The sequence below is a fragment of the Narcine bancroftii genome, chromosome 6, assembly GCF_036971445.1.
Source record: "Narcine bancroftii isolate sNarBan1 chromosome 6, sNarBan1.hap1, whole genome shotgun sequence".
In the NCBI taxonomy this organism is placed as follows: Eukaryota; Metazoa; Chordata; class Chondrichthyes; order Torpediniformes; family Narcinidae; genus Narcine; species Narcine bancroftii.
Genome location: NC_091474.1, coordinates 167,967,444 through 167,977,557, shown reverse-complemented (window position 1 = coordinate 167,977,557; position 10,114 = coordinate 167,967,444). Strand labels below are relative to the sequence as shown.

The window sequence follows — 10,114 nt, the reverse complement described above, 5'->3', positions numbered from 1 at the left end:
ACATTATATTCTAGTCTTTGCATTGTGAAGAATGGAGGATGGAAGATGGTTGGGAACCAAAAAGAAAAAACATTCTTAAAAAGGTCTGTACAATTAATGCAACGCGATTACAGCATTAGTGATCTGGGTTCGCATCTGGCGCTAACTGTAAGGACTGACTTTCTCCCCATGTCTGCATGAAATTCCTTCAGGTGCTCCAGTTTCTTCCAGCTTCAAAAATGTACTGGAGTTGTAAGTTCATTGGTGTATTTTTGGGGCATGGGCTCAAACTGGAAGGCCTGTATGTCTAAATTTATTTCACCATCGTCAGATATCAGATTCTAGCACTGGTGACCTTAATCTCCACTCAATTCCAACTCCTCCTTCCATGTCTCATCTTATTTCACTTGACCCTCCTTTTTTTTCCCCTCTTGTCTCTTCCTTTGTCTGGCACCTGCCAATCAACAGCTTCCACCTCCCATCTGTTTCTATTCATCATCCTTCACCCCACCTCAGTTCACCAATTTCCCATGTCCAACTGCACACTCTGTCTTTATTCAGGGTTCCGACCTGAAACTTCGATTATTCTTATTCTCCCAATAATGCTGTTCAGTCTACTGAGTTCCTCTGGCAGATTACTTCAGATTCCAGCATCTGCCATCTCTTGTGTGGCTTGGGAAGTATCAGGATAGAATGAGAAGCAAAAAAAGTTCAAAAAACGATCGAACCAGTCTGTTCTTTGTTTATTTTTGCAATCATAAGAATAATTAGATAGACTCAATTCCATAGCCCCAGATGCTTAATTAGTATTACACCTCAGGCATGCCATGAACTCTCATGACATATCAATCAAGCTTATGGCAGTATGTTGCCTAACTTTGAAGTTAAGGTGGTCAAAATGAAGCAACCAATGCCTACAAGTTACAGTGTGTTCTTTTGAATGCATTCCCCGCATTCAAATTCATTAAACTGGTTCTTCTATTTGCAAATCACAAAAGAAACTGGTGAGAAGAGCAGGGGTTATTCCCCTCTCCAATGCAACCTGTGCCAGATTCAACTTCCCTGTGGTGTCCCCCAAATTGTGCTGTGATAATGAGAGCAAGGAATTGATTAATTGAGAATTAAACAGAGCATGAACTGGAGATTGATGTATAGAACTGACCAGGGATTCACGTCCAGAAATATCTTGAAGGGTGACTGGCATGTTTTGATTGCTGTAGAAAACAATTGGAAAGGTTATTGATTTTACAGTCAGCTCCACAGAAAATTGCTGGTTGTATTTTAAATGCACATTTGCCATCTCATGAGGAGTCTATAAAAAGTAAAGATGATTTGCTCTGTTCCCTTTCACTGTAGCTTGCAGAAGATGAAGTGACTCTCCCATTTACAGAGAGGTCCTACCCCATAACACACAGGGACAACCAATCAGATTTAGCTCAGATTGTCCAACTGTTGAAACAATGTGTTAAATATTTTGGAAGAATGACAGCTACAAATGACAAGATGAAATTTTTCCATGCCAGGTGCCACTGGTACGAATTGGATTTAAACAAGAAGTCCAATGATCAATCAAAATTAACATGATTAATTGTTTGACATACGGAATGGGTAAAATTTAATCAGTGTTCCACCAAATTTGGGGTATCAGAGGTCTGGGATCAATCTATTGTTTAATGAGTATTTATTTAAAGACTGGAAGTGCTCAAACTGAAAACAACTCAATATAGTGTGGGGAAATTGGGAGTGATTTTGGACTGAATATCACCCCATATTTCAGTGGATCGAAATAGTAGCTGGACATGAAAGAAAAGATTGCACTCATTGTAATTTTGGAATCAAGACTTAACACCATAGAATGCTAGAACCCCAGAAAACAGGCTATTTGACCCTTCTAGACTGTGCCAACCATCATTTCGCTAGTCCCACTGACCTGCTCCCATTCCATAACCTTCCAAACCTCTCCCAACCATGTATCTATCCAATTTATTCTTAAAACACAAGATCAAGCCTGCATTCATCATATCAACTCATTCCACTCTCCCACTCTGAGTGGGAAACTTTCCCCTAATGTTTCCCCCATACCTTACCCCTGTCACCTTAAAACTATAACCTCTTGTATTTATTCCCCCCCCACCCCTGTCTGTGGAAAAAGCCTATTCGCATTTACTATCTATACTTCTCAATCTTGTAAACCTCTCTCAAATCTCCCCTCATTCTTCTTCGTTCCAAGGAATAAAGTCCTAACTTGTTTAATTTTTCCCTGTAACTCAACCCTTGAAGACCAGGCAACATCCTGGTAAATCTTCTCTGCACTCTTTCAATTTTATTGACATCCTTCCTGTAGACAGGCAACCAGAACTGCACACTTTATTCCAAATTTGATCTCACCAATGTCTTAAACAACCTTATGGATGGCCATGGAACTGGGGCTGTTAAACATCTTAATTTAGCATCTTTTACATCAAGTTCATATTCTTCCCAAAATGTCTTAAGACCACTTGAATGTTCTTGAGAAGTAGTTGCTATTGTGACATAGGAAATGTGGCAATCAACTGTGCAAAATTTTGGAGTAGTCTGTGAAATATTCAGCCATGATATGCACCAGGAATAAACAGGTCTTCTTCTTTGGCTTGGCTTCGCGGACGAAGATTTATGGAGGGGGTAAAAGTCCACGTCAGCTGCAGGCTCGTTTGTGGCTGACAAGTCCGATGCGGGACAAACAGGTAGGAGCTTATTAAAACATCTAAATTGGGATTTTGTGATAAACAAACTCTCAATAAATTTTAAAACTGAAAATGCTTATAGCTCAATGCACACGCCTCAGCAAAAAGCAAAGTGAAAATGAGCCCAGCTCTCTCAAGGGAACTGCAGCTGCTGGCCATGGCATTATCAGGAAGTAGGTTGATCGTGAATTGCCGGAAACAAGGCTGTCATGAATTATGAAGTTATGCCACTGTGACATTCTCAATAGCCAACCCTGAACTTTTACTTCCCTTCATTTCCCACTTCACCTCCCTAAATATTCTTGGTTTCCTGTATAATCTTGAATTTTCAGCTCGTCACACTGGGGCATCAAATTCCTCCCCTCAATAATTGTCAGTGACTATTCACTGACAACAACTTTGTTGTTCTGTTGAATGAGTCCTCATGATGAAAACAGTTCATTCCTGAACATATTTTATAGCCAGATCCTCTGATCTTACTCAACCTACTGCTCCATCAACATCAGGTCCCGATTAATAAGGATTAAACTGGATTTATTTTTTAAAACATTTGGCGGATAATGTGACTCACTTGATTAGCCTAATTCATCTATTTCAAAAGAAAGGTAATGCATTTGATAAGAGAGTGGCATACAATTCATAGATTGATGGGAATGCAGGGATATGGATTAGCAAATATGCCAATGTAGGGATACAGATTAGCAAATATACCATTGGTACAAAATAGACTGATGCCTTTTACATTTAACAAGAATTTTATTGATTGGTTAAAGAAAGGAATAAAGTTTATTAAAGATTGTTATAAAGGTAGACATTTAATGACTTTTGACCAATTGAAAATTACTTATGGAATATAAAATAATACAATATTTGGATACTATCATTTAAAGGTTTTAAAAAAAAAACTGGAAAATTTGACCTATTTATTACCACAAGAAGATGAAATTGAAACTAACAATCCAAATCTTAAACAATTTATTTCAGTTATGTAACTTAATTTTAAAGGGAGTTAAGAAAAAAAACTTTCATAAATCCAAACAGAGGTGGATGATTTAGGTATAGTTATAACCAATAAAAATTGGGTCTAGATATGCTATGATAGCATGAAAAATACAATAAATGTTAGATATAGAATGGTACAATATATATATTTTTTGCAACAGTTATATATTATGCCACAAAAACTTAATAAATTGAAATTAGATTTGTCAGACAAATGTTTCTGATGCAAGCAAGATACTGGTACTTTTATTCACTCTATGTGGACATGTTCCAAATCTGGACTAATTTGATTGATTTAAAAAAAAACAATAAATAGGGATTTCATTTCTGCAGAACCCCATGTTATTTTTGTGAGGAGATTTATCAAAGATTAAATTGGGGTCCAATTTGGAATGGTCTCAGGAGTTTTTAAAAAGATTGCATTGGCAGTGGCTAGAAAATGCATAGCAGTTTCATGGAAATTGGAAACAGATCTAGTATTAGAACGCTGACACAATGAAATTCAAAGTTGTATACCTTTGGAAAAAATTACTTATAATTTAAGGAATAAATATGAATATTTTTTGAAAATCTGGATCCCATATATGCAGAAGATTGGTGTTGTTATTTTATAATGAATTATATTAAGATATTGGCTAAATTTGGAGTAATTTGTCACTCCCTGGTCTCATTCTATGATGTAATATGTTTAGATTATATTTTATTTAATGTTATGTATAACTGCATTTATTGAAATTTTTATTATCTTTATTGTTAGATTGTTATTAACATATATAGTTGTAACCTCACTGACAAAAGACAAAGGAGGAAAAACCCAACACCCAACCCCAACCCACCAATTTTCCCCTGCAACCGTGTCTGCCTTTCCCGCATCGGACTTGTCAGCCACAAACGAGCCTGCAGCTGACGTGGACATTTATCCCCTCCATAAATCTTCGTCCGCGAAGCCAAGCCAAAGAAAAATCCAGTAATAATGTTAAATTAGCTTAGTTCTTTTTTTCTTCTGGGATATTTCTGTGGGAGGGAGGGAATTGGAAAAAAAAACCATGTTTTTGACTAGATTCAGTTGAGTTTGTTTGTAATTTGAATACATGCGTCAATAAAATAACATTTGAAAAAAAACTGGGTCCCGCAGGAAAGTTACCTCCATCATGTGTAATTGACAGCCTTGAATGAATGCCACTGGAAGGCCAATCAATGGTTTAGGATTTCGGTGCCAACATCTTTCTCTTCTGTGTTCTCCGGAACTCATCATTTGTCTGGCAATAATGACATGGTTTATTCAGGTAAGAGCTAGATAAACTTTGGATCTAGCCCTTCAGCTTTATGGCAACTGTGACTAGCATTTAGCATTTTAATAGGTTTATATATTTATTTACTTAATTGGTTTTTAATCATTTGTTAATTTCAATTAAATTGTTACTCATTTCTGAAATAGCTTTAACTGCACATGCTGCCGATGACCCAAGTTGCAGGGTATCAGGAGAAGACACCTGACCTGGTCAGTATCTGTGACCATTTCTGCTCATGGACGGGGCTCTCTGGCTACAAAATGTTAGTTTGACTAATACGTGAACATGGACGGTGGGTTGGATTGAACTTGGATAAATATCAGAAACTGTTCTGCATTATGTCCTCAATTTGTAAAGTTCAGCAGTTCGTTATCCAAGAAACAATAGGTCTGATGGTTAACTGACAGTCTGCTCCAAAAGAAGGGATGCAGCAAAGGCCCAACTTGCTACACCAAGAGATATTTAACAAAAATTCAGCAAATCAAGTTGAAGTTTTCCCTGGAAAACAAAGTAAAACAGAAATGCTGGAAGAACTCAACTAGTGTTAGGTCTGCTTTGTTCATGAATGAGTGAGACAAACACCAGACTGAGTCGAAATCAGGGTTCTTTGTTCTTTATTACCGGATTGTAACACTTGCAACTAACCATGTTAGTCGGAGAATGCATTCTGCCGTTATCAGCAAAATGGTGATTTTTTATACCCTTGGATACGTGCTTAGAACATCATCATATCATTACTTGTCCAATGACTAAAACTGTTGCTATCCTTTCCCTGCTAGCTTCCTGCCTCTCAATCCATCAATGTCTCTCTTATCTTGTAAGTACAAGGATGCATTCACATCTTGTTACAGCCCTGTACAGGGTAACTCCTTACACATTCCCATCTCATGATGTTTTACCTTACACTAGTCAAGTAGCACCTGTGGAAGAAGAAACCAGTTTGTGATTTGCGTGTCTGTCCCAAATCATTGGCTGGTTTCCCTGCGCACAAATACTGCTAGTCTGTTTAAGTTCCTCCAGGACTTCTGCTTTTTGTCGTAGTCACACCTGCCTGTACTTCATGAACTGCAACAACTGGCTAAAATATCTTGTGTTACTGACAGACACTGTATAGTGAATCTATCTTAAGAAAAATAATGGATACTGCCAAACAAGTTTAGGAGCTGCTGAGGGTAGGTAATGAAATGGTGTTTATTGAGCCTTAACAAGTTTATGATCAATTCTGAAAAAGTACAAGGGATTCCATTTATTGGGGAAAATAACACACAGGGGTTCTAAATAAGTGGTTTTTGGAGCTACATATTACAATCCAACACATGGTGGGAGCTTTGTACAAAGAGGGTATATTGCATCAATTTTGAAGGTGGTTTACAAAATTCACAGTTCATTTGGCTTGCTGTCAAATAATTTTTAAACAGATTACGAATGACCTGAGCTGGTGAACCAGCTTCAACAACCTGTGTAATCAAATTTCCAATCTGTGCTTCTGTCACAGTCCATAATGAAAATATTGCATCACAGAATTCACCATAAAGTAAATTCCACATCTGCCATGCACTACCAGGGGAAGGGAGTTCATAGCTTCATAGAAACCAGGGGAGGTGTATACTCTATGTCAGTGGTTCTCAACCTTTGCCTTTCCACTCACATACCGCTTTAAAGTTAGCCTATGCCATCAGTGCTCTGTGATTAGTAAGGGATTGCTTAAGGTGGGATGTGAGTGGGAAAGGAAGGTTGAGAATCACTGCTCTAGACCCAATTGTTACTGAAATATTTTGCTTGAGAAAAATTGTCATTGGCCCATTTCCTTTGGAGTTATGAAACCATGCACATAACGAGTCAATTAGGTACAATTAAAACAGTGGTTTTCAACCATTTTCTTTCCACTCGCATACCACCTTAAGCAATCCCTTACTAATCACAGAGCACCGATGGCATAGGAATGTAAGTGGAAAGAAAAACATTAAGAACCACTGCTCTACATCAGAGATTTTTTTTAAAATAAAACCTGATTACAAAATGCATCCAATTAATTTACATATTGGGAGTGTACCTTTAAATTTCCATCCAGATCATTTATTCCAATTGTATCCATAGAGATGGGTGATGCCAACATGAACCCTGACAAGAAATGGATCAGGTATCATGTATACAAGCACACTTCACTGATTGAGATCCATTTAATCTCTCTGATGTTGTTGGGGAATCCAAGATCCAAGTTAGAGATTAATCTCACCATTAACCACCGATTAGCTCAACCTTTCTCTGATCATCACCTGAACCACATTCCCCCAACTTCTTCCAATCCATTTGATAGCCAATGTCACAACAACCTTACCAGTCTCTTCCCCACCATCCAGCATGCCAACAACCTAACCTACCCAAAAACTCCCACTCCCCTCCGCTACCATACCCTTCACCCAATTGTCTTCAATTACCCTTCAATTAACTCCCTGATCCACCAATCAGCTTCCTATTCTATCCTCCCCAGTGCTCTCCTAGTCTGTCATCCAGTCTCCATGATTAGCTGACTAATGTCACCAGTACTACCCATCTGATTGTCTGTCCTCTCTTCATCTTTGTTCCAGTCTCTGCCTCCAATGCATCCACACCACAAACTTACCCCACATCTGTCTTCTTTTATTGTCCCAAAATTAATCTGCTACACATTTCCTCTTCTATCTCCATAGTAGCAGAAAAAGTGTTAACCCACCAGTTTTGGTTTCTTGAAAAATACTACCTGTATTTATACGAGCACAGACTTGGCCAGTATTGGCTGTTAACTTCGAACAAATTTCAAACATTATGAATATGATGTGGAAAAATTCATTGTAAACATAATATTTACAAATTAAATTTAAAATATTAATAAAATCATTCTGAGAAAGAGTAGTGGATAAATATAGATCTATTTATGGGGCCGCAAGTTTCAATGGAGTTTGTTACTATTAAACATTTATAGTTATTATCAGCTGAGATGAGAATTGAAGACTTGAGCAGTTTTATGAATTTAGAAATTTGCCAGTGATACATGATTGAGTTATTTTAATACAAATGTTCTGACAAATATTTTTTAGGATTCTGACAATAACCGAAATGTGCTCAAGTGGATGAGGAACTTCAGGAAGATTAACCTTTCTGCTTACTAAATGTGTGCTTTATCTAAAATCATTCATAAATTATCCAGTTATATTATTCATATATTTTCTTCTTTTGCTTAATTTCATCTTCCTATTTTTTTTTCCAATCTTTTGTTCATGGCATTGTCATTTTTAAAAAATCTTTTTATCTCGGCTCCATTTTGCCAAATATTAGTATGTCCATTAAACTTCAAACCTGAGCACTGGAGTCGATTTTTAACTTGTTCGAAACTGGATGGATACTAAAGGTTACAATTCAGCTATCCATTCTACTGAGGCCATTGAAAAGTAAACTTCACCTCACCACATCCTGGACAATTGGATAATTAGCACAATTGATGCAAGCTTGTCCACCACCTAACAGCCCCTTTTACTACTATTAATGGACACAGAAACACAATTTAGATGGAATGTCATCAACCCCCATTCTTCAATTTGAGATGTGTAATTTTAAATGAAGCACATTCACCAAAATAAATTAAAACCCAAGGAAAGAATGCACAAGTTTCCCCCCCCCCCCCATCCCAAAGAAAATAAATCTTCAAAATATTTATTAACCCTTGGCATTTTGTTGATTATTTCTATTCCAACTAGGTTTAACTGATTTAGGGAATCTAACCTGAGGTTATAACCAACTTGATATTCAGCCTATTCCACATCAGGTATGAATTGCTTAACTTAAGAATTCCATCCTATATTCTATTACTACACAAGGAAAAATTACAAATCTTATCCAAGGCTTATTGATTTTGTACTCAATTTAACTGGTTTCTTGCAAACAGTTAAAATAAGACTTCTACAGTGTGCCTGTAATATTAATTCCTGTCAGTATTTCAAACATTTGTATCTTGTTTTGTTGTTGAAGAATAATTAAAATGAATGGGTAAACATTGATGGGTTGATTGAATGGGACTCATTGTGTTTATAGTATCATTTTTGCATGATCCCATTCCTCCCCCTCATGCCCAATGGAGTCATGTAATCTCCCAGAGGCAAAACCAAAAGACATGCCATAGAAAAACAAAAGAACAAAGACACAAACAGTAGTAGATCAATTAATGTTCAGGTAATTGGTTCTTCAACATACTGAATTGAAAAGTCTTATGTATTTATGTCAAGTATATATTAGACCTGTACTGTCATGTTCAATGTAGGTTATGCCTTTTAACCTGTTTTTTCAATCTACAATAACCAATTCACCAACCATCTCTTTCATTATTTATTATTTGAAATAAGCTGATGTTGGGCTTAGAGAAAGGAATTCAGGAGCCTGAGGGTAGGATTGTTGAAGAAGCCACCATCAATATAAATGAGGGTAGACCACATATGAAAAAGATAACCCATTCTAAAGCACTTAATTTAAAAAATGTACATGTTGGATACAAGCCTGCCCTCTGCTGGACATCATAATGCCCACGTCATGATATAGAACCCTGTGTGTCAGTAGCCAGGTTAGTCAAGTAAAGGATGAGAAAGCGTCACGTCACCTAGTCTTAATTGTGTGAATGCATACACAAGTGGCGACGAAGAACGAAACAGACCCTACACATACTCCATGCACCAACCATGAGAAGGAAAACAACAGAAGGTAGAAAACTGCCTCCTAACAATCCCAACAAATTTCAAACAAGATAAAGGTGAAAGCATGCCAAGATAGTGGAGAGAAAGTTTCAGGAAATTCAACGAAGTTGAAGAAAGTTGGGATAACTACGCAGAACAGCTTAACTATTACTGCGTAGTCCACAATATTGTGGAAGATCCAGTAAACCACAAAGATGCCCTCTTCCTCAGTATAATGGGCAGCAAAATATTCAACCTTCCTAAGACCTTGCTGACCCCAGAGGATCCAGGGACGAAGACATTCAATGAATTATGTATAGTTTTAAGGAACCATTTAAGCCCCAAACCACCAGTTATTTCAGAAAGGCAACAATTCTATGAAAGGAGACAAAGACCAAGAGAAACAGTAAGTGAATAC

At 37.2% G+C, this 10,114-nt stretch overlaps 1 long non-coding RNA gene across 1 annotated transcript; it reads left to right on the top strand.

The window, feature by feature from the left end:
- The first annotated feature begins 2,586 nt into the window (after positions 1 to 2,586).
- Positions 2,587 to 8,928, top strand: LOC138737653 (uncharacterized). The gene is made up of 3 exons (XR_011341109.1): positions 2,587 to 2,702; positions 5,143 to 5,205; positions 8,074 to 8,928. It is a non-coding gene; the product is annotated as an uncharacterized lncRNA (long non-coding RNA).
- Positions 8,929 to 10,114: the final 1,186 nt, after the last annotated feature.